This window comes from Aquarana catesbeiana, linkage group LG01 (assembly GCF_042186555.1).
Source record: "Aquarana catesbeiana isolate 2022-GZ linkage group LG01, ASM4218655v1, whole genome shotgun sequence".
Lineage (NCBI taxonomy): Eukaryota > Metazoa > Chordata > Amphibia > Anura > Ranidae > Aquarana > Aquarana catesbeiana.
Window position 1 is genome coordinate 105696301 of NC_133324.1, and position 22309 is coordinate 105718609.

Here is a 22309-nt window from a genome sequence, read left to right on the forward strand (position 1 = left end):
TATGCCTTCAAGCCCATAAAACAGAAGCACTTTGGTCTTTTTTTCTGAGATATGCAGCAGGGTTTACTTTTCGGAAACATGGTTGGTACAATTTATCTCTGAAAAGCCCTTTCTGCCTTAACCCCCCATGGTTTTATAGCATTTTGCAAACTATCATCTCTGACTTCAATCTTTGTAATAAATCCCAAGAAGACCTTTGTGATAAATTGAAGTTGAAACTGCATTTTAATGCTGCTGAAACTTTAATTCCTATCATTCAAATGCCAGAAGAGGAGGTAAAAACTGTTTGGGCAAAAGTCAGTCATAAACAGCTCTTTAATAGTCAAAAAGATTTAGCATGGGCCTGTGTGCACGAATGCCTACCTACCAAAGCCTTTCAGCACAAGAGAGGCGTGATAACATCAGCTAAGTGTCCAAGGTCCTCGTGTAGATCTAATGAGACAGTAAAGCATTTTCTGTGGGATTGCTTTTATGCCAAAGAACTTTGGACGAAAGTAAAACCACTTCTAGAACAGGTGGCGGGAATTAAAGATTTAAACTATGAGCTGGTTCTTTATGGCAAAGTGGAGACTATACCACAGGCTAAATGTATGATTTTATGGAAAATGATAAACTCTTTTAAAGAAGCTCTGTGGAAAGTCCGAAACAAGATAATCTTTAATTCTAATGAGGTAACAGTTAATGAATGCATATCTTTGAGTTTTAGTGCAATGCGTTTATATGTTTTGCTTGATGAAAAGAGTTCTGCAAACAAAAGCAAGTTTTGGTGTCAGGAAAAATGGTTTATATTTTCAAACTAAGTAATGGAAAAAAGATTGTAGTGTATGATATGCGAACTCTGTTCCATTTACTTATGTATATCAGTTAAAAAGTATTGTAAAGTTGAAATGTGAACTTGTATATAATTTATTGACTTAATAAAGCTTTTAAAAAACGAAATGAAGGTGGTTCTCCCAGGGCGAGGCTCGGCCATTGCACTCCGGCTGTGCTGACCCCTGCGATTTCCTCAAATGCAGGAAACTCGACTGCATAATTTGTGGTAGTGGGGGACTGCGTTCGCGCTTTCCCCTGATTATTCCTGGTCAAAAGACAGCTTGACGAAAGAAACTACGGGGCCTTTATCGTTTCTACAAGGTTTCCTCCAGCCACCTGTTCCTGTCTCAGGTGGGGTCTGTGCGGGGCCTTCTACGAGGGTTCAACGCGTCAGCCACTTCTCCTGCATCAAACCCATATCTGTATGTTGCATGCTTTCCATATCCCTATGCTATGGGCTCGCCGCGGGCCTAGTTTCGCAGAACAAAGCTGCCTCGTGCCTGGATGCTTAGTCGCCGCCCCTCTATGCAAATATATGTGTGCTGCAGTGTAGCTTGGGAGCCTGGTTGTAAACCCCTTGCGTGCATAAAGACATTTTCAGAGGCTTCCCAGGAGGGCTACCAAAAAGGAACCAATACGCCTGACTGTTCACAGGGACAATGTGCCTTGCAGATGGAATAGCTGCGACTGAGGCTAGTTTGCCAGCAGGCACCCAGAAAGCCCCTCCATAACCTGGTGGAGGCGTGCCCCTGACCGGGGGGTGCTAGAGTGACCATTCCAACTCATACTTACCTGGCAGGGGAGATACCATGATCATGAAGTTCCATTTACTTATGTATATCAGTTAAAAAGTATTGTAAAGTTGAAATGTGAACTTGTATATTATTTATTGACTTAATAAAGCTTTTAAAAAACAAAATGAAGGTGGTTCTTGAGCTGTTTGGATAGTATCGCTGGCTGCACTACTCTGTGGAGTGTTCTCCCCTGGCTGTGAGACTGACAGTTTCACTGTTTCATGCTGTCACTGGTTAAGGACATTTTCCTAAAGAGTGCCTGCTGGTTACTTCCCTGCTGAATTCACCTCAGCCCTGCAGTTCTGCTGAGGGAGGAGGGTAAACTTCTGTTATGGCGGCGGCCAAAAACGCAAATGTTCCGGCTTATGCGCGGGTGAATAATTCTGTCAGACTAGAGTTTGAAGCTGAGAAAAGACAAGAAAGAGGCCTGGAATATATTGTCAAAGATTTGCTGTTTGGACTGTTCCAGTTAACACCGGATAAGATTCTTGCACTACAGGATTACCATGTAAGAGGAGTTTATGATGTTACATTTATTAATAAGAGAACCTGCCTTGATTTTGTGAGGAAATCGCAGCAGTATTGCAATGATAAGTTATTGGACTGTGTAAAGGTGACTCCACATTATGAGGAAGAGAATTTACAATCGCTTGTGCTGAAAATGTATAACCCAAATTTACCTCAGGAAGACATTACCAGCTGGCTTTCCCTGTTTTGTGACAAGGTAAAATTTCTACATAAAATTACTAACCAGTTTGGGTTGTGGACTGGAAAAAGGAAATATCTTGTGTCATTTAAAAAAGACATTCTTCCCCCAGCTTGCTTTAGCATTGGAAAGCATAACGGGGATTTATTTTTTGATGGAATGGGCAGTTTCTGTCGCATATGCCATGTATATGGCCACACAACTGAGCTATGCAAAGAGAGACATAGATGCAGGAATTGTGACTCTTTTGAACATGAAACTCTAGCATGTTCTAAAATTAAAAGATGTAATTTCTGCCTTTGTCCTGGACATGTTTATTCAAACTGTCCCCATCGTAACAACACAGAGACATTAAAGCAGGCTGTTACAGCTAATCCTGAGGTAAAATCATCTGAGGTAAAATCATCTGAGCGGGAAAATTCAGCTGATCCAGCGCCCCCTGCTGTTGACTTGGAAAATCCTGCAGCTGGATTAATTTCTGACATTTCTAAAGCAAAAATACCTGTCACAGCAGAAAGTTCAGTATCACACCAGGTGTTTGTGCAAGAGGAAGAAAAGTCTGTCTTGCAGAAAATGGAGGCTGTATCCTTGCAGGGAGAAAATGGAAAGGAGCAACGTTTAAAATATATGACAAAACAATCAGGAAGATCCAGAGAAGGAAAGCAGGCTTTGGAAAAAGGCAAGTGCCCTGGGGATGAAGATGCACAGCAAGATGGAAAGTCAAAGGCCAAGAAACTACGAACAGGATCACCAGCTGCGATTGGAGCAAGGATGGATATACAAGCTGGGAAAAAGTCATGGGCAGAGGTTGTAAAATCCTCTGCTAGTACAGATACAGAGAAAATGGAGCCCAGCCCCCTTCCAGTGGACTATTCGTTAGAAGACCTATTCTTTGATAATGAGATTCCTATTAATTCAGTCAGCCCGGCATCTCCTAAGCAGAATTTCTTAAACACTGATTTAGTCCACCAATTGGAAAAAGTCATGGGAATGGATCCTTCAGAGGGCAATATGGATTTCTGAGTAAGTCTGGATTAGGAATCTCTACCTTATTTCACCATGGCTGTGTTAGAAGGCTTAACCTTTAACGTGCACTGCATAAAAAGTCAGCTAAGACGCATAACTGTGTTTAACTTTCTGGCGGCTTTTAATGTAAGTGTTTTTTTCCTGCAAGAATGTGCTATACCACACATGAGCAATTATGAGACTTTTGCAAAAGACTGGACTCATGGCCCTTCTGTGTGGTCAGGCTCAAATGGGAATAAAAGTGCAGGAGTTGCTATTCTTTTTAAAGGGCCAGCACAAATTCACCAGATACAAGAACTTGTGCCAGGGAGAGTTTTGTTTGTTTCTGTCTCTATTGATGGTATTAAGTGGGATCTCCTAAATGTATATGCATCTCCAGATACAAAAGACCGTATTGAACTGTTTGAAAATTTGAACCTCTTTATGGCAAATATTAAACCAACACTTGTAGCAGGTGATTTTAATTGTACTTTAAATGGGGCAGATAGATATGGTCCAGGTGTTAAAGTGACTGATAGATCAACTAACCTTTTGAAAGCAATGATAACTGATTTCAAGTTTAGAGATATTTTCATGACCCTTAATACAAATATACCCTTAACTGAGAGAGTTACATGGAAAGGTAAAGATGCTAGATCAAGAATTGACTTTATATTTGCTGCTAAGTCTTTAGTGCCCTTGACATGCGTTCATAAAGAGAATGTTATTTCAGACCACAAGGTGGTGATTTTCAAGGTTTCAAGCCCAGCTGAACAAAAAGTGGGAAGAGGCTTTTGGAAATTGAACACCTCCCTGCTACAAGATGATGGAGTGTATAAGGATTTTAGTAAAGTATTTAAGGAGTGGCAGACAGAAAAGTTGCACGCTAGTGATATTCTAACATGGTGGGATATAGTAAAAGGGAGAATTAAACGTTTTTTCATTAAATTAGGGGTTCACAAGGCAAAAGAAAAAAGAGAATTTTTTGATAATCTAAATACCCAGCTACAAACTTTGTATAAACTCAAAGGAATAGGCTGTGATGTAGCTGATAATATTTCTACAGCAAAAGAGAACATTAAAAAGTGTCTAGAAGAGAAAGCAAAGGAAGTCATTTTTAAAAGCCGTGTAAAACATGTAGAAGAGAATGAAAAGTGTACCAAGTACTTCTTTAGGAGGGTTTCACTTTCAAAGGAAATAATAACAGAAATAGAGGGGGAGAATTCCAGGAGTGGCATAATGGGAAAAGTTTGTACTTTTTATCAATCCCTATATGACACCAAAAACATTGACAGCGATTTCCTGAATGACACACTCAAAGATATAACTATGGTTCTAAACCAAGATGATGCAAAGTCCCTAAATGAGCTTTTAACTGAAGATGAACTTTTAAAAACCATGAAGAGTTTTCAAAAAAGTAAAGTACCTGGGCTGGATGGTTTGCCTGTTGAATTTTACTTGCAGTTTTGGGACATTTTAAAAAATGACTTGCTAAATGTATTTAGCAAATGTTTTCTCTATAAAGAGCTGCCACATTCTTGGAGGAGAGGAGTCATTACCCTACTGCCAAAAGGGGGCGACAAAACCCAATTAAAGAACTGGAGGCCTATAACACTCCTGAACCTGGATTATAAAATCTTTGCTAAAATCCTGGCAAACAGGTTGAAAAGAGTGATAGATAAAGTGATCCATAGTAACCAGGTGTGCGGTATCCCTGGGCGTAGAATACACCATATTACCAACCTCATAAGGGACTCTATTTGGTACATGGAAGAGCGTAAGCAACCTCTGGCAATTCTGTCATTAGATTTTGAAAAAGCTTTTGACCACATATCTCACGTGTATCTCTTTAATGTTCTGCACAAAATGGGCATTCCAGAGGGCTTTTTGTCCTCATTAAGGTCCTTATATAATAAGTGTACCAGTCAAGTTTTAGTCAATGGCTTCATGACTGAAGGCTTTAGCTTAAAGTGTGGTGTCAAGCAAGGATGTCCTTTGTCGCCATTGCTTTTTGTGTGTGCCATTGAGCCACTGTTATGCTCCATTAGAAAGGATAAGGTGATCAGAGGAGTTCACGTGCCAGGAAGTGGAGGGCGGCAAGTAAAAATAACTGGTTACATGGATGACCTTGCCATGTTGTGTACTAACACTACATCTGTTCAAAGGGCAATCAAAAGAACAGAATATTTCTGTGCCGCTTCTGGATTTAAATTAAATTTGAATAAAAGCGGCATGATGGAAATTGGAGATTGGAAGCCTTCTCTAGATTGCCCAATACAAAAGAAGGAATCTATAAAAATCTTGGGCACAATTTTTACCTCTAAAAATGATGGAGAGGAGTCATGGAACGTGGTTATGGAAAGGATAAACAGAAAGGTTATAGGCTGGAAGATGCGACAGTTAACCATTGAAGGGAGGATTTTACTACTTAAAATGGTTCTGTTACCTATTTTATTGTATACAGCTCTCACCTTTCCCCCATCAGTATTACACCTGACTCAGGTTGTACGAACATGTTTTCTCTTTGTTTGGGGTTCAAAGATGGAGAGGTTAAAAAGAATATACATGACAAAACCACCTGAAAAAGGTGGGAAAGGTATGCCAAATATAAAGCGCTTTGTATATACAAAATATTTGGTTCTATGCCTTCAAGCCCATAAAACAGAAGCACTTTGGTCTTTTTTTCTGAGATATGCAGCAGGGTTTACTTTTCGGAAACATGGTTGGTACAATTTATCTCTGAAAAGCCCTTTCTGCCTTAACCCCCCATGGTTTTATAGCATTTTGCAAACTATCATCTCTGACTTCAATCTTTGTAATAAATCCCAAGAAGACCTTTGTGATAAATTGAAGTTGAAACTGCATTTTAATGCTGCTGAAACTTTAATTCCTATCATTCAAATGCCAGAAGAGGAGGTAAAAACTGTTTGGGCAAAAGTCAGTCATAAACAGCTCTTTAATAGTCAAAAAGATTTAGCATGGGCCTGTGTGCACGAATGCCTACCTACCAAAGCCTTTCAGCACAAGCGAGGCGTGATAACATCAGCTAAGTGTCCAAGGTCCTCGTGTAGATCTAATGAGACAGTAAAGCATTTTCTGTGGGATTGCTTTTATGCCAAAGAACTTTGGACGAAAGTAAAACCACTTCTGGAACAGGTGGCGGGAATTAAAGATTTAAACTATGAGCTGGTTCTTTATGGCAAAATGGAGACTATACCACAGGCTAAATGTATGATTTTATGGAAAATGATAAACTCTTTTAAAGAAGCTCTGTGGAAAGTCCGAAACAAGATAATCTTTAATTCTAATGAGGTAACAGTTAATGAATGCATATCTTTGAGTTTTAGTGCAATGCGTTTATATGTTTTGCTTGATGAAAAGAGTTCTGCAAACAAAAGCAAGTTTTGGTGTCAGGAAAAATGGTTTATATTTTCAAACTAAGTAATGGAAAAAAGATTGTAGTGTATGATATGCGAACTCTGTTCCATTTACTTATGTATATCAGTTAAAAAGTATTGTAAAGTTGAAATGTGAACTTGTATATAATTTATTGACTTAATAAAGCTTTTAAAAAACGAAAAACGAATGAAGTTCCATTTACTTATGTATATCAGTTAAAAAGTATTGTAAAGTTGAAATGTGAACTTGTATATTATTTATTGACTTAATAAAGCTTTTAAAAAACAAAATGAAGGTGGTTCTTGAGCTGTTTGGATAGTATCGCTGGCTGCACTACTCTGTGGAGTGTTCTCCCCTGGCTGTGAGACTGACAGTTTCACTGTTTCATGCTGTCACTGGTTAAGGACATTTTCCTAAAGAGTGCCTGCTGGTTACTTCCCTGCTGAATTCACCTCAGCCCTGCAGTTCTGCTGAGGGAGGAGGGTAAACTTCTGTTATGGCGGCGGCCAAAAACGCAAATGTTCCGGCTTATGCGCGGGTGAATAATTCTGTCAGACTAGAGTTTGAAGCTGAGAAAAGACAAGAAAGAGGCCTGGAATATATTGTCAAAGATTTGCTGTTTGGACTGTTCCAGTTAACACCGGATAAGATTCTTGCACTACAGGATTACCATGTAAGAGGAGTTTATGATGTTACATTTATTAATAAGAGAACCTGCCTTGATTTTGTGAGGAAATCGCAGCAGTATTGCAATGATAAGTTATTGGACTGTGTAAAGGTGACTCCACATTATGAGGAAGAGAATTTACAATCGCTTGTGCTGAAAATGTATAACCCAAATTTACCTCAGGAAGACATTACCAGCTGGCTTTCCCTGTTTTGTGACAAGGTAAAATTTCTACATAAAATTACTAACCAGTTTGGGTTGTGGACTGGAAAAAGGAAATATCTTGTGTCATTTAAAAAAGACATTCTTCCCCCAGCTTGCTTTAGCATTGGAAAGCATAACGGGGATTTATTTTTTGATGGAATGGGCAGTTTCTGTCGCATATGCCATGTATATGGCCACACAACTGAGCTATGCAAAGAGAGACATAGATGCAGGAATTGTGACTCTTTTGAACATGAAACTCTAGCATGTTCTAAAATTAAAAGATGTAATTTCTGCCTTTGTCCTGGACATGTTTATTCAAACTGTCCCCATCGTAACAACACAGAGACATTAAAGCAGGCTGTTACAGCTAATCCTGAGGTAAAATCATCTGAGGTAAAATCATCTGAGCGGGAAAATTCAGCTGATCCAGCGCCCCCTGCTGTTGACTTGGAAAATCCTGCAGCTGGATTAATTTCTGACATTTCTAAAGCAAAAATACCTGTCACAGCAGAAAGTTCAGTATCACACCAGGTGTTTGTGCAAGAGGAAGAAAAGTCTGTCTTGCAGAAAATGGAGGCTGTATCCTTGCAGGGAGAAAATGGAAAGGAGCAACGTTTAAAATATATGACAAAACAATCAGGAAGATCCAGAGAAGGAAAGCAGGCTTTGGAAAAAGGCAAGTGCCCTGGGGATGAAGATGCACAGCAAGATGGAAAGTCAAAGGCCAAGAAACTACGAACAGGATCACCAGCTGCGATTGGAGCAAGGATGGATATACAAGCTGGGAAAAAGTCATGGGCAGAGGTTGTAAAATCCTCTGCTAGTACAGATACAGAGAAAATGGAGCCCAGCCCCCTTCCAGTGGACTATTCGTTAGAAGACCTATTCTTTGATAATGAGATTCCTATTAATTCAGTCAGCCCGGCATCTCCTAAGCAGAATTTCTTAAACACTGATTTAGTCCACCAATTGGAAAAAGTCATGGGAATGGATCCTTCAGAGGGCAATATGGATTTCTGAGTAAGTCTGGATTAGGAATCTCTACCTTATTTCACCATGGCTGTGTTAGAAGGCTTAACCTTTAACGTGCACTGCATAAAAAGTCAGCTAAGACGCATAACTGTGTTTAACTTTCTGGCGGCTTTTAATGTAAGTGTTTTTTTCCTGCAAGAATGTGCTATACCACACATGAGCAATTATGAGACTTTTGCAAAAGACTGGACTCATGGCCCTTCTGTGTGGTCAGGCTCAAATGGGAATAAAAGTGCAGGAGTTGCTATTCTTTTTAAAGGGCCAGCACAAATTCACCAGATACAAGAACTTGTGCCAGGGAGAGTTTTGTTTGTTTCTGTCTCTATTGATGGTATTAAGTGGGATCTCCTAAATGTATATGCATCTCCAGACACAAAAGACCGTATTGAACTGTTTGAAAATTTGAACCTCTTTATGGCAAATATTAAACCAACACTTGTAGCAGGTGATTTTAATTGTACTTTAAATGGGGCAGATAGATATGGTCCAGGTGTTAAAGTGACTGATAGATCAACTAACCTTTTGAAAGCAATGATAACTGATTTCAAGTTTAGAGATATTTTCATGACCCTTAATACAAATATACCCTTAACTGAGAGAGTTACATGGAAAGGTAAAGATGCTGGATCAAGAATTGACTTTATATTTGCTGCTAAGTCTTTAGTGCCCTTGACATGCGTTCATAAAGAGAATGTTATTTCAGACCACAAGGTGGTGATTTTCAAGGTTTCAAGCCCAGCTGAACAAAAAGTGGGAAGAGGCTTTTGGAAATTGAACACCTCCCTGCTACAAGATGATGGAGTGTATAAGGATTTTAGTAAAGTATTTAAGGAGTGGCAGACAGAAAAGTTGCACGCTAGTGATATTCTAACATGGTGGGATATAGTAAAAGGGAGAATTAAACGTTTTTTCATTAAATTAGGGGTTCACAAGGCAAAAGAAAAAAGAGAATTTTTTGATAATCTAAATACCCAGCTACAAACTTTGTATAAACTCAAAGGAATAGGCTGTGATGTAGCTGATAATATTTCTACAGCAAAAGAGAACATTAAAAAGTGTCTAGAAGAGAAAGCAAAGGAAGTCATTTTTAAAAGCCGTGTAAAACATGTAGAAGAGAATGAAAAGTGTACCAAGTACTTCTTTAGGAGGGTTTCACTTTCAAAGGAAATAATAACAGAAATAGAGGGGGAGAATTCCAGGAGTGGCATAATGGGAAAAGTTTGTACTTTTTATCAATCCCTATATGACACCAAAAACATTGACAGCGATTTCCTGAATGACACACTCAAAGATATAACTATGGTTCTAAACCAAGATGATGCAAAGTCCCTAAATGAGCTTTTAACTGAAGATGAACTTTTAAAAACCATGAAGAGTTTTCAAAAAAGTAAAGTACCTGGGCTGGATGGGTTGCCTGTTGAATTTTACTTGCAGTTTTGGGACATTTTAAAAAATGACTTGCTAAATGTATTTAGCAAATGTTTTCTCTATAAAGAGCTGCCACATTCTTGGAGGAGAGGAGTCATTACCCTACTGCCAAAAGGGGGCGACAAAACCCAATTAAAGAACTGGAGGCCTATAACACTCCTGAACCTGGATTATAAAATCTTTGCTAAAATCCTGGCAAACAGGTTGAAAAGAGTGATAGATAAAGTGATCCATAGTAACCAGGTGTGCGGTATCCCTGGGCGTAGAATACACCATATTACCAACCTCATAAGGGACTCTATTTGGTACATGGAAGAGCGTAAGCAACCTCTGGCAATTCTGTCATTAGATTTTGAAAAAGCTTTTGACCACATATCTCACGTGTATCTCTTTAATGTTCTGCACAAAATGGGCATTCCAGAGGGCTTTTTGTCCTCATTAAGGTCCTTATATAATAAGTGTACCAGTCAAGTTTTAGTCAATGGCTTCATGACTGAAGGCTTTAGCTTAAAGTGTGGTGTCAAGCAAGGATGTCCTTTGTCGCCATTGCTTTTTGTGTGTGCCATTGAGCCACTGTTATGCTCCATTAGAAAGGATAAGGTGATCAGAGGAGTTCACGTGCCAGGAAGTGGAGGGCGGCAAGTAAAAATAACTGGTTACATGGATGACCTTGCCATGTTGTGTACTAACACTACATCTGTTCAAAGGGCAATCAAAAGAACAGAATATTTCTGTGCCGCTTCTGGATTTAAATTAAATTTGAATAAAAGCAGCATGATGGAAATTGGAGATTGGAAGCCTTCTCTAGATTGCCCAATACAAAAGAAGGAATCTATAAAAATCTTGGGCACAATTTTTACCTCTAAAAATGATGGAGAGGAGTCATGGAACGTGGTTATGGAAAGGATAAACAGAAAGGTTATAGGCTGGAAGATGCGACAGTTAACCATTGAAGGGAGGATTTTACTACTTAAAATGGTTCTGTTACCTATTTTATTGTATACAGCTCTCACCTTTCCTCCATCAGTATTACACCTGACTCAGGTTGTACGAACATGTTTTCTCTTTGTTTGGGGTTCAAAGATGGAGAGGTTAAAAAGAATATACATGACAAAACCACCTGAAAAAGGTGGGAAAGGTATGCCAAATATAAAGCGCTTTGTATATACAAAATATTTGGTTCTATGCCTTCAAGCCCATAAAACAGAAGCACTTTGGTCTTTTTTTCTGAGATATGCAGCAGGGTTTACTTTTCGGAAACATGGTTGGTACAATTTATCTCTGAAAAGCCCTTTCTGCCTTAACCCCCCATGGTTTTATAGCATTTTGCAAACTATCATCTCTGACTTCAATCTTTGTAATCAATCCCAAGAAGACCTTTGTGATAAATTGAAGTTGAAACTGCATTTTAATGCTGCTGAAACTTTAATTCCTATCATTCAAATGCCAGAAGAGGAGGTAAAAACTGTTTGGGCAAAAGTCAGTCATAAACAGCTCTTTAATAGTCAAAAAGATTTAGCATGGGCCTGTGTGCACGAATGCCTACCTACCAAAGCCTTTCAGCACAAGAGAGGCGTGATAACATCAGCTAAGTGTCCAAGGTCCTCGTGTAGATCTAATGAGACAGTAAAGCATTTTCTGTGGGATTGCTTTTATGCCAAAGAACTTTGGACGAAAGTAAAACCACTTCTAGAACAGGTGGCGGGAATTAAAGATTTAAACTATGAGCTGGTTCTTTATGGCAAAGTGGAGACTATACCACAGGCTAAATGTATGATTTTATGGAAAATGATAAACTCTTTTAAAGAAGCTCTGTGGAAAGTCCGAAACAAGATAATCTTTAATTCTAATGAGGTAACAGTTAATGAATGCATATCTTTGAGTTTTAGTGCAATGCGTTTATATGTTTTGCTTGATGAAAAGAGTTCTGCAAACAAAAGCAAGTTTTGGTGTCAGGAAAAATGGTTTATATTTTCAAACTAAGTAATGGAAAAAAGATTGTAGTGTATGATATGCGGACTCTGTTCCATTTACTTATGTATATCAGTTAAAAAGTATTGTAAAGTTGAAATGTGAACTTGTATATAATTTATTGACTTAATAAAGCTTTTAAAAAACGAAAACGAAATGAAGGTGGTTCTCCCAGGGCGAGGCTCGGCCATTGCACTCCGGCTGTGCTGACCCCTGCGATTTCCTCAAATGCAGGAAACTCGACTGCATAATTTGTGGTAGTGGGGGACTGCGTTCGCGCTTTCCCCTGATTATTCCTGGTCAAAAGACAGCTTGACGAAATAAACTACGGGGCCTTTATCGTTTCTACAAGGTTTCCTCCAGCCACCTGTTCCTGTCTCAGGTGGGGTCTGTGCGGGGCCTTCTACGAGGGTTCAACGCGTCAGCCACTTCTCCTGCATCAAACCCATATCTGTATGCTGCATGCTTTCCATATCCCTATGCTATGGGCTCGCCGCGGGCCTAGTTTCGCAGAACAAAGCTGCCTCGTGCCTGGATGCTTAGTCCGCCGCCCCTCTATGCAAATATATGTGTGCTGCAGTGTAGCTTGGGAGCCTGGTTGTAAACCCCTTGCGTGCATAAAGACATTTTCAGAGGCTTCCCAGGAGGGCTACCAAAAAGGAACCAATACGCCTGACTGTTCACAGGGATAATGTGCCTTGCTGATGGAATAGCTGCGACTGAGGCTAGTTTGCCAGCAGGCACCCAGAAAGCCCCTCCATAACCTGGTGGAGGCGTGCCCCTGACCGGGGGGTGCTAGAGTGACGATTCCAACTCATACTTACCTGGCAGGGGAGAGACCATGATCATGAAGGTGGTTCTCCCAGGGCGAGGCTCGGCCATTGCACTCCGGCTGTGCTGACCCCTGCGATTTCCTCAAATGCAGGAAACTCGACTGCATAATTTGTGGTAGTGGGGGACTGCGTTCGCGCTTTCCCCTGATTATTCCTGGTCAAAAGACAGCTTGACGAAAGAAACTACGGGGCCTTTATCGTTTCTACAAGGTTTCCTCCAGCCACCTGTTCCTGTCTCAGGTGGGGTCTGTGCGGGGCCTTCTACGAGGGTTCAACGCGTCAGCCACTTCTCCTGCATCAAACCCATATCTGTATGCTGCATGCTTTCCATATCCCTATGCTATGGGCTCGCCGCGGGCCTAGTTTCGCAGAACAAAGCTGCCTCGTGCCTGGATGCTTAGTCGCCGCCCCTCTATGCAAATATATGTGTGCTGCAGTGTAGCTTGGGAGCCTGGTTGTAAACCCCTTGCGTGCATAAAGACATTTTCAGAGGCTTCCCAGGAGGGCTACCAAAAAGGAACCAATACGCCTGACTGTTCACAGGGATAATGTGCCTTGCTGATGGAATAGCTGCGACTGAGGCTAGTTTGCCAGCAGGCACCCAGAAAGCCCCTCCATAACCTGGTGGAGGCGTGCCCCTGACCGGGGGGTGCTAGAGTGACGATTCCAACTCATACTTACCTGGCAGGGGAGATACCATGATCATGAAGGTGGTTCGCCCAGGGCGAGGCTCGGCCATTGCACTCCGGCTGTGCTGACCCCTGCGATTTCCTCAAATGCAGGAAACTCGACTGCATAATTTGTGGTAGTGGGGGACTGCGTTCGCGCTTTCCCCTGATTATTCCTGGTCAAAAGACAGCTTGACGAAAGAAACTACGGGGCCTTTATCGTTTCTACAAGGTTTCCTCCAGCCACCTGTTCCTGTCTCAGGTGGGGTCTGTGCGGGGCCTTCTACGAGGGTTCAACGCGTCAGCCACTTCTCCTGCATCAAACCCATATCTGTATGCTGCATGCTTTCCATATCCCTATGCTATGGGCTCGCCGCGGGCCTAGTTTCGCAGAACAAAGCTGCCTCGTGCCTGGATGCTTAGTCGCCGCCCCTCTATGCAAATATATGTGTGCTGCAGTGTAGCTTGGGAGCCTGGTTGTAAACCCCTTGCGTGCATAAAGACATTTTCAGAGGCTTCCCAGGAGGGCTACCAAAAAGGAACCAATACGCCTGACTGTTCACAGGGATAATGTGCCTTGCTGATGGAATAGCTGCGACTGAGGCTAGTTTGCCAGCAGGCACCCAGAAAGCCCCTCCATAACCTGGTGGAGGCGTGCCCCTGACCGGGGGGTGCTAGAGTGACGATTCCAACTCATACTTACCTGGCAGGGGAGAGACCATGATCATGAAGGTGGTTCTCCCAGGGCGAGGCTCGGCCATTGCACTCCGGCTGTGCTGACCCCTGCGATTTCCTCAAATGCAGGAAACTCGACTGCATAATTTGTGGTAGTGGGGGACTGCGTTCGCGCTTTCCCCTGATTATTCCTGGTCAAAAGACAGCTTGACGAAAGAAACTACGGGGCCTTTATCGTTTCTACAAGGTTTCCTCCAGCCACCTGTTCCTGTCTCAGGTGGGGTCTGTGCGGGGCCTTCTACGAGGGTTCAACGCGTCAGCCACTTCTCCTGCATCAAACCCATATCTGTATGCTGCATGCTTTCCATATCCCTATGCTATGGGCTCGCCGCGGGCCTAGTTTCGCAGAACAAAGCTGCCTCGTGCCTGGATGCTTAGTCCGCCGCCCCTCTATGCAAATATATGTGTGCTGCAGTGTAGCTTGGGAGCCTGGTTGTAAACCCCTTGCGTGCATAAAGACATTTTCAGAGGCTTCCCAGGAGGGCTACCAAAAAGGAACCAATACGCCTGACTGTTCACAGGGATAATGTGCCTTGCTGATGGAATAGCTGCGACTGAGGCTAGTTTGCCAGCAGGCACCCAGAAAGCCCCTCCATAACCTGGTGGAGGCGTGCCCCTGACCGGGGGGTGCTAGAGTGACGATTCCAACTCATACTTACCTGGCAGGGGAGATACCATGATCATGAAGGTGGTTCTCCCAGGGCGAGGCTCGGCCATTGCACTCCGGCTGTGCTGACCCCTGCGATTTCCTCAAATGCAGGAAACTCGACTGCATAATTTGTGGTAGTGGGGGACTGCGTTCGCGCTTTCCCCTGATTATTCCTGGTCAAAAGACAGCTTGACGAAAGAAACTACGGGGCCTTTATCGTTTCTACAAGGTTTCCTCCAGCCACCTGTTCCTGTCTCAGGTGGGTTCTGTGCGGGGCCTTCTACGAGGGTTCAACGCGTCAGCCACTTCTCCTGCATCAAACCCATATCTGTATGCTGCATGCTTTCCATATCCCTATGCTATGGGCTCGCCGCGGGCCTAGTTTCGCAGAACAAAGCTGCCTCGTGCCTGGATGCTTAGTCGCCGCCCCTCTATGCAAATATATGTGTGCTGCAGTGTAGCTTGGGAGCCTGGTTGTAAACCCCTTGCGTGCATAAAGACATTTTCAGAGGCTTCCCAGGAGGGCTACCAAAAAGGAACCAATACGCCTGACTGTTCACAGGGATAATGTGCCTTGCTGATGGAATAGCTGCGACTGAGGCTAGTTTGCCAGCAGGCACCCAGAAAGCCCCTCCATAACCTGGTGGAGGCGTGCCCCTGACCGGGGGGTGCTAGAGTGACGATTCCAACTCATACTTACCTGGCAGGGGAGATACCATGATCATGAAGGTGGTTCTTGAGCTGTTTGGATAGTATCGCTGGCTGCGCTACTCTGTGGAGTGTTCTCCCCTGGCTGTGAGACTGACAGTTTCACTGTTTCATGCTGTCACTGGTTAAGGACATTTTCCTAAAGAGTGCATGCTGGTTACTTCCCTGCTGAATTCACCTCAGCCCTGCAGTTCTGCTGAGGGAGGAAGGTAAACTTCTGTTATGGCGGCGGCCAAAAACGCAAATGTTCCGGCTTATGCGCGGGTGAATAATTCTGTCAGACTAGAGTTTGAAGCTGAGAAAAGACAAGAAAGAGGCCTGGAATATATTGTCAAAGATTTGCTGTTTGGACTGTTCCAGTTAACACCGGATAAGATTCTTGCACTACAGGATTATCATGTAAGAGGAGTTTATGATGTTACATTTATTAATAAGAGAACCTGCCTTGATTTTGTGAGGAAATCGCAGCAGTATTGCAATGATAAGTTATTGGACTGTGTAAAGGTGACTCCACATTATGAGGAAGAGAATTTACAATCGCTTGTGCTGAAAATGTATAACCCAAATTTACCTCAGGAAGACATTACCAGCTGGCTTTCCCTGTTTTGTGACAAGGTAAAATTTCTACATAAAATTACTAACCAGTTTGGGTTGTGGACTGGAAAAAGGAAATATCTTGTGTCATTTAAAAAAGACATTCTTCCCCCAGCTCGCTTTAGTATTGGAAAGCATAACGGGGATTTATTTTTTGATGGAATGGGCAGTTTCTGTCGCATATGCCATGTATATGGCCACACAACTGAGCTATGCAAAGAGAGACATAGATGCAGGAATTGTGACTCTTTTGAGCATGAAACTCTAGCATGTTCTAAAATTAAAAGATGTAATTTCTGCCTTTGTCCTGGACATGTTTATTCAAACTGTCCCCATCGTAACAACACAGAGACATTAAAGCAGGCTGTTACAGCTAATCCTGAGGTAAAATCATCTGAGGTAAAATCATCTGAGCGGGAAAATTCAGCTGATCCAGCGCCCCCTGCTGTTGACTTGGAAAATCCTGCAGCTGGATTAATTTCTGACATTTCTAAAGCAAAAATACCTGTCACAGCAGACAGTTCAGTATCACACCAGGTGTTTGTGCAAGAGGAAGAAAAGTCTGTCTTGCAGAAAATGGAGGCTGTATCCTTGCAGGGAGAAAATGGAAAGGAGCAACGTTTAAAATATATGACAAAACAATCAGGAAGATCCAGAGAAGGAAAGCAGGCTTTGGAAAAAGGCAAGTGCCCTGGGGATGAAGATGCACAGCAAGATGGAAAGTCAAAGGCCAAGAAACTACGAACAGGATCACCAGCTGCGATTGGAGCAAGGATGGATATACAAGCTGGAAAAAAGTCATGGGCAGAGGTTGTAAAATCCTCTGCTAGTACAGATACAGAGAAAATGGAGCCCAGCCCCCTTCCAGTGGACTATTTGTTAGAAGACCTATTCTTTGATAATGAGATTCCTATTAATTCAGTCAGCCCGGCATCTCCTAAGCAGAATTTCTTAAACACTGATTTAGTCCACCAATTGGAAAAAGTCATGGGAATGGATCCTTCAGAGGGCAATATGGATTTCTGAGTAAGTCTGGATTAGGAATCTCTACCTTATTTCACCATGGCTGTGTTAGAAGGCTTAACCTTTAACATGCACTGCATAAAAAGTCAGCTAAGACGCATAACTGTGTTTAACTTTCTGGCGGCTTTTAATGTAAGTGTTTTTTTCCTGCAAGAATGTGCTATACCACACATGAGCAATTATGAGACTTTTGCAAAAGACTGGACTCATGGCCCTTCTGTGTGGTCAGGCTCAAATGGGAATAAAAGTGCAGGAGTTGCTATTCTTTTTAAAGGGCCAGCACAAATTCACCAGATACAAGAACTTGTGCCAGGGAGAGTTTTGTTTGTTTCTGTCTCTATTGATGGTATTAAGTGGGATCTCCTAAATGTATATGCATCTCCAGACACAAAAGACCGTATTGAACTGTTTGAAAATTTGAACCTCTTTATGGCAAATATTAAACCAACACTTGTAGCAGGTGATTTTAATTGTACTTTAAATGGGGCAGATAGATATGGTCCAGGTGTTAAAGTGACTGATAGATCAACTAACCTTTTGAAAGCAATGATAACTGATTTCAAGTTTAGAGATATTTTCATGACCCTTAATACAAATATACCCTTAACTGAGAGAGTTACATGGAAAGGTAAAGATGCTGGATCAAGAATTGACTTTATATTTGCTGCTAAGTCTTTAGTGCCCTTGACATGCGTTCATAAAGAGAATGTTATTTCAGACCACAAGGTGGTGATTTTCAAGGTTTCAAGCCCAGCTGAACAAAAAGTGGGAAGAGGCTTTTGGAAATTGAACACCTCCCTGCTACAAGATGATGGAGTGTATAAGGATTTTAGTAAAGTATTTAAGGAGTGGCAGACAGAAAAGTTGCACGCTAGTGATATTCTAACATGGTGGGATATAGTAAAAGGGAGAATTAAACGTTTTTTCATTAAATTAGGGGTTCACAAGGCAAAAGAAAAAAGAGAATTTTTTGATAATCTAAATACCCAGCTACAAACTTTGTATAAACTCAAAGGAATAGGCTGTGATGTAGCTGATAATATTTCTACAGCAAAAGAGAACATTAAAAAGTGTCTAGAAGAGAAAGCAAAGGAAGTCATTTTTAAAAGCCGTGTAAAACATGTAGAAGAGAATGAAAAGTGTACCAAGTACTTCTTTAGGAGGGTTTCACTTTCAAAGGAAATAATAACAGAAATAGAGGGGGAGAATTCCAGGAGTGGCATAATGGGAAAAGTTTGTACTTTTTATCAATCCCTATATGACACCAAAAACATTGACAGCGATTTCCTGAATGACACACTCAAAGATATAACTATGGTTCTAAACCAAGATGATGCAAAGTCCCTAAATGAGCTTTTAACTGAAGATGAACTTTTAAAAACCATGAAGAGTTTTCAAAAAAGTAAAGTACCTGGGCTGGATGGGTTGCCTGTTGAATTTTACTTGCAGTTTTGGGACATTTTAAAAAATGACTTGCTAAATGTATTTAGCAAATGTTTTCTCTATAAAGAGCTGCCACATTCTTGGAGGAGAGGAGTCATTACCCTACTGCCAAAAGGGGGCGACAAAACCCAATTAAAGAACTGGAGGCCTATAACACTCCTGAACCTGGATTATAAAATCTTTGCTAAAATCCTGGCAAACAGGTTGAAAAGAGTGATAGATAAAGTGATCCATAGTAACCAGGTGTGCGGTATCCCTGGGCGTAGAATACACCATATTACCAACCTCATAAGGGACTCTATTTGGTACATGGAAGAGCGTAAGCAACCTCTGGCAATTCTGTCATTAGATTTTGAAAAAGCTTTTGACCACATATCTCACGTGTATCTCTTTAATGTTCTGCACAAAATGGGCATTCCAGAGGGCTTTTTGTCCTCATTAAGGTCCTTATATAATAAGTGTACCAGTCAAGTTTTAGTCAATGGCTTCATGACTGAAGGCTTTAGCTTAAAGTGTGGTGTCAAGCAAGGATGTCCTTTGTCGCCATTGCTTTTTGTGTGTGCCATTGAGCCACTGTTATGCTCCATTAGAAAGGATAAGGTGATCAGAGGAGTTCACGTGCCAGGAAGTGGAGGGCGGCAAGTAAAAATAACTGGTTACATGGATGACCTTGCCATGTTGTGTACTAACACTACATCTGTTCAAAGGGCAATCAAAAGAACAGAATATTTCTGTGCCGCTTCTGGATTTAAATTAAATTTGAATAAAAGCAGCATGATGGAAATTGGAGATTGGAAGCCTTCTCTAGATTGCCCAATACAAAAGAAGGAATCTATAAAAATCTTGGGCACAATTTTTACCTCTAAAAATGATGGAGAGGAGTCATGGAACGTGGTTATGGAAAGGATAAACAGAAAGGTTATAGGCTGGAAGATGCGACAGTTAACCATTGAAGGGAGGATTTTACTACTTAAAATGGTTCTGTTACCTATTTTATTGTATACAGCTCTCACCTTTCCTCCATCAGTATTACACCTGACTCAGGTTGTACGAACATGTTTTCTCTTTGTTTGGGGTTCAAAGATGGAGAGGTTAAAAAGAATATACATGACAAAACCACCTGAAAAAGGTGGGAAAGGTATGCCAAATATAAAGCGCTTTGTATATACAAAATATTTGGTTCTATGCCTTCAAGCCCATAAAACAGAAGCACTTTGGTCTTTTTTTCTGAGATATGCAGCAGGGTTTACTTTTCGGAAACATGGTTGGTACAATTTATCTCTGAAAAGCCCTTTCTGCCTTAACCCCCCATGGTTTTATAGCATTTTGCAAACTATCATCTCTGACTTCAATCTTTGTAATAAATCCCAAGAAGACCTTTGTGATAAATTGAAGTTGAAACTGCATTTTAATGCTGCTGAAACTTTAATTCCTATCATTCAAATGCCAGAAGAGGAGGTAAAAACTGTTTGGGCAAAAGTCAGTCATAAACAGCTCTTTAATAGTCAAAAAGATTTAGCATGGGCCTGTGTGCACGAATGCCTACCTACCAAAGCCTTTCAGCACAAGCGAGGCGTGATAACATCAGCTAAGTGTCCAAGGTCCTCGTGTAGATCTAATGAGACAGTAAAGCATTTTCTGTGGGATTGCTTTTATGCCAAAGAACTTTGGACGAAAGTAAAACCACTTCTGGAACAGGTGGCGGGAATTAAAGATTTAAACTATGAGCTGGTTCTTTATGGCAAAATGGAGACTATACCACAGGCTAAATGTATGATTTTATGGAAAATGATAAACTCTTTTAAAGAAGCTCTGTGGAAAGTCCGAAACAAGATAATCTTTAATTCTAATGAGGTAACAGTTAATGAATGCATATCTTTGAGTTTTAGTGCAATGCGTTTATATGTTTTGCTTGATGAAAAGAGTTCTGCAAACAAAAGCAAGTTTTGGTGTCAGGAAAAATGGTTTATATTTTCAAACTAAGTAATGGAAAAAAGATTGTAGTGTATGATATGCGAACTCTGTTCCATTTACTTATGTATATCAGTTAAAAAGTATTGTAAAGTTGAAATGTGAACTTGTATATTATTTATTGACTTAATAAAGCATTTAAAAAACGAAAAACGAAATGAAGGTGGTTCTTGAGCTGTTTGGATAGTATAGCTGGCTGTGAGACTGACAGTTTCACTGTTTCATGCTGTCACTGGTTAAGGACATTTTCCTAAAGAGTGCCTGCTGGTTACTTCCCTGCTGAATTCACCTCAGCCCTGCAGGTCTGCTGAGGGAGGAGGGTAAACTTCTGTTATGGCGGCGGCCAAAAACGCAAATGTTCCGGCTTATGCGCGGGTGAATAATTCTGTCAGACTAGAGTTTGAAGCTGAGAAAAGACAAGAAAGAGGCCTGGAATATATTGTCAAAGATTTGCTGTTTGGACTGTTCCAGTTAACACCGGATAAGATTCTTGCACTACAGGATTACCATGTAAGAGGAGTTTATGATGTTACATTTATTAATAAGAGAACCTGCCTTGATTTTGTGAGGAAATCGCAGCAGTATTGCAATGATAAGTTATTGGACTGTGTAAAGGTGACTCCACATTATGAGGAAGAGAATTTACAATCGCTTGTGCTGAAAATGTATAACCCAAATTTACCTCAGGAAGACATTACCAGCTGGCTTTCCCTGTTTTGTGACAAGGTAAAATTTCTACATAAAATTACTAACCAGTTTGGGTTGTGGACTGGAAAAAGGAAATATCTTGTGTCATTTAAAAAAGACATTCTTCCCCCAGCTCGCTTTAGCATTGGAAAGCATAACGGGGATTTATTTTTTGATGGAATGGGCAGTTTCTGTCGCATATGCCATGTATATGGCCACACAACTGAGCTATGCAAAGAGAGACATAGATGCAGGAATTGTGACTCTTTTGAACATGAAACTCTAGCATGTTCTAAAATTAAAAGATGTAATTTCTGCCTTTGTCCTGGACATGTTTATTCAAACTGTCCCCATCGTAACAACACAGAGACATTAAAGCAGGCTGTTACAGCTAATCCTGAGGTAAAATCATCTGAGGTAAAATCATCTGAGCGGGAAAATTCAGCTGATCCAGCGCCCCCTGCTGTTGACTTGGAAAATCCTGCAGCTGGATTAATTTCTGACATTTCTAAAGCAAAAATACCTGTCACAGCAGAAAGTTCAGTATCACACCAGGTGTTTGTGCAAGAGGAAGAAAAGTCTGTCTTGCAGAAAATGGAGGCTGTATCCTTGCAGGGAGAAAATGGAAAGGAGCAACGTTTAAAATATATGACAAAACAATCAGGAAGATCCAGAGAAGGAAAGCAGGCTTTGGAAAAAGGCAAGTGCCCTGGGGATGAAGATGCACAGCAAGATGGAAAGTCAAAGGCCAAGAAACTACGAACAGGATCACCAGCTGCGATTGGAGCAAGGATGGATATACAAGCTGGGAAAAAGTCATGGGCAGAGGTTGTAAAATCCTCTGCTAGTACAGATACAGAGAAAATGGAGCCCAGCCCCCTTCCAGTGGACTATTTGTTAGAAGACCTATTCTTTGATAATGAGATTCCTATTAATTCAGTCAGCCCGGCATCTCCTAAGCAGAATTTCTTAAACA

At 41.3% G+C, this 22309-nt stretch overlaps 5 non-coding genes and 1 pseudogene across 5 annotated transcripts; all 6 read left to right on the forward strand.

Annotated features, from left to right (window-relative positions):
* The first annotated feature begins 906 nt into the window (after positions 1-906).
* On the forward strand, positions 907-1071 carry LOC141124304 (U1 spliceosomal RNA). The gene has a single exon (XR_012240873.1). It is a non-coding gene; the product is annotated as a U1 spliceosomal RNA (small nuclear RNA).
* Positions 1072-12170: 11099 nt separating this feature from the next.
* Positions 12171-12311, forward strand: LOC141124305 (U1 spliceosomal RNA; annotated as a pseudogene).
* Positions 12312-12838: 527 nt separating this feature from the next.
* LOC141124288 (U1 spliceosomal RNA) lies at positions 12839-13002 on the forward strand. Its single transcript, XR_012240859.1, has one exon. It is a non-coding gene; the product is annotated as a U1 spliceosomal RNA (small nuclear RNA).
* A 526-nt stretch (positions 13003-13528) lies between these two features.
* On the forward strand, positions 13529-13692 carry LOC141124293 (U1 spliceosomal RNA). Its single transcript, XR_012240865.1, has one exon. It is a non-coding gene; the product is annotated as a U1 spliceosomal RNA (small nuclear RNA).
* A 526-nt stretch (positions 13693-14218) lies between these two features.
* On the forward strand, positions 14219-14382 carry LOC141124290 (U1 spliceosomal RNA). Its single transcript, XR_012240861.1, has one exon. It is a non-coding gene; the product is annotated as a U1 spliceosomal RNA (small nuclear RNA).
* Positions 14383-14909: 527 nt separating this feature from the next.
* On the forward strand, positions 14910-15073 carry LOC141124208 (U1 spliceosomal RNA). Its single transcript, XR_012240790.1, has one exon. It is a non-coding gene; the product is annotated as a U1 spliceosomal RNA (small nuclear RNA).
* Positions 15074-22309: the final 7236 nt, after the last annotated feature.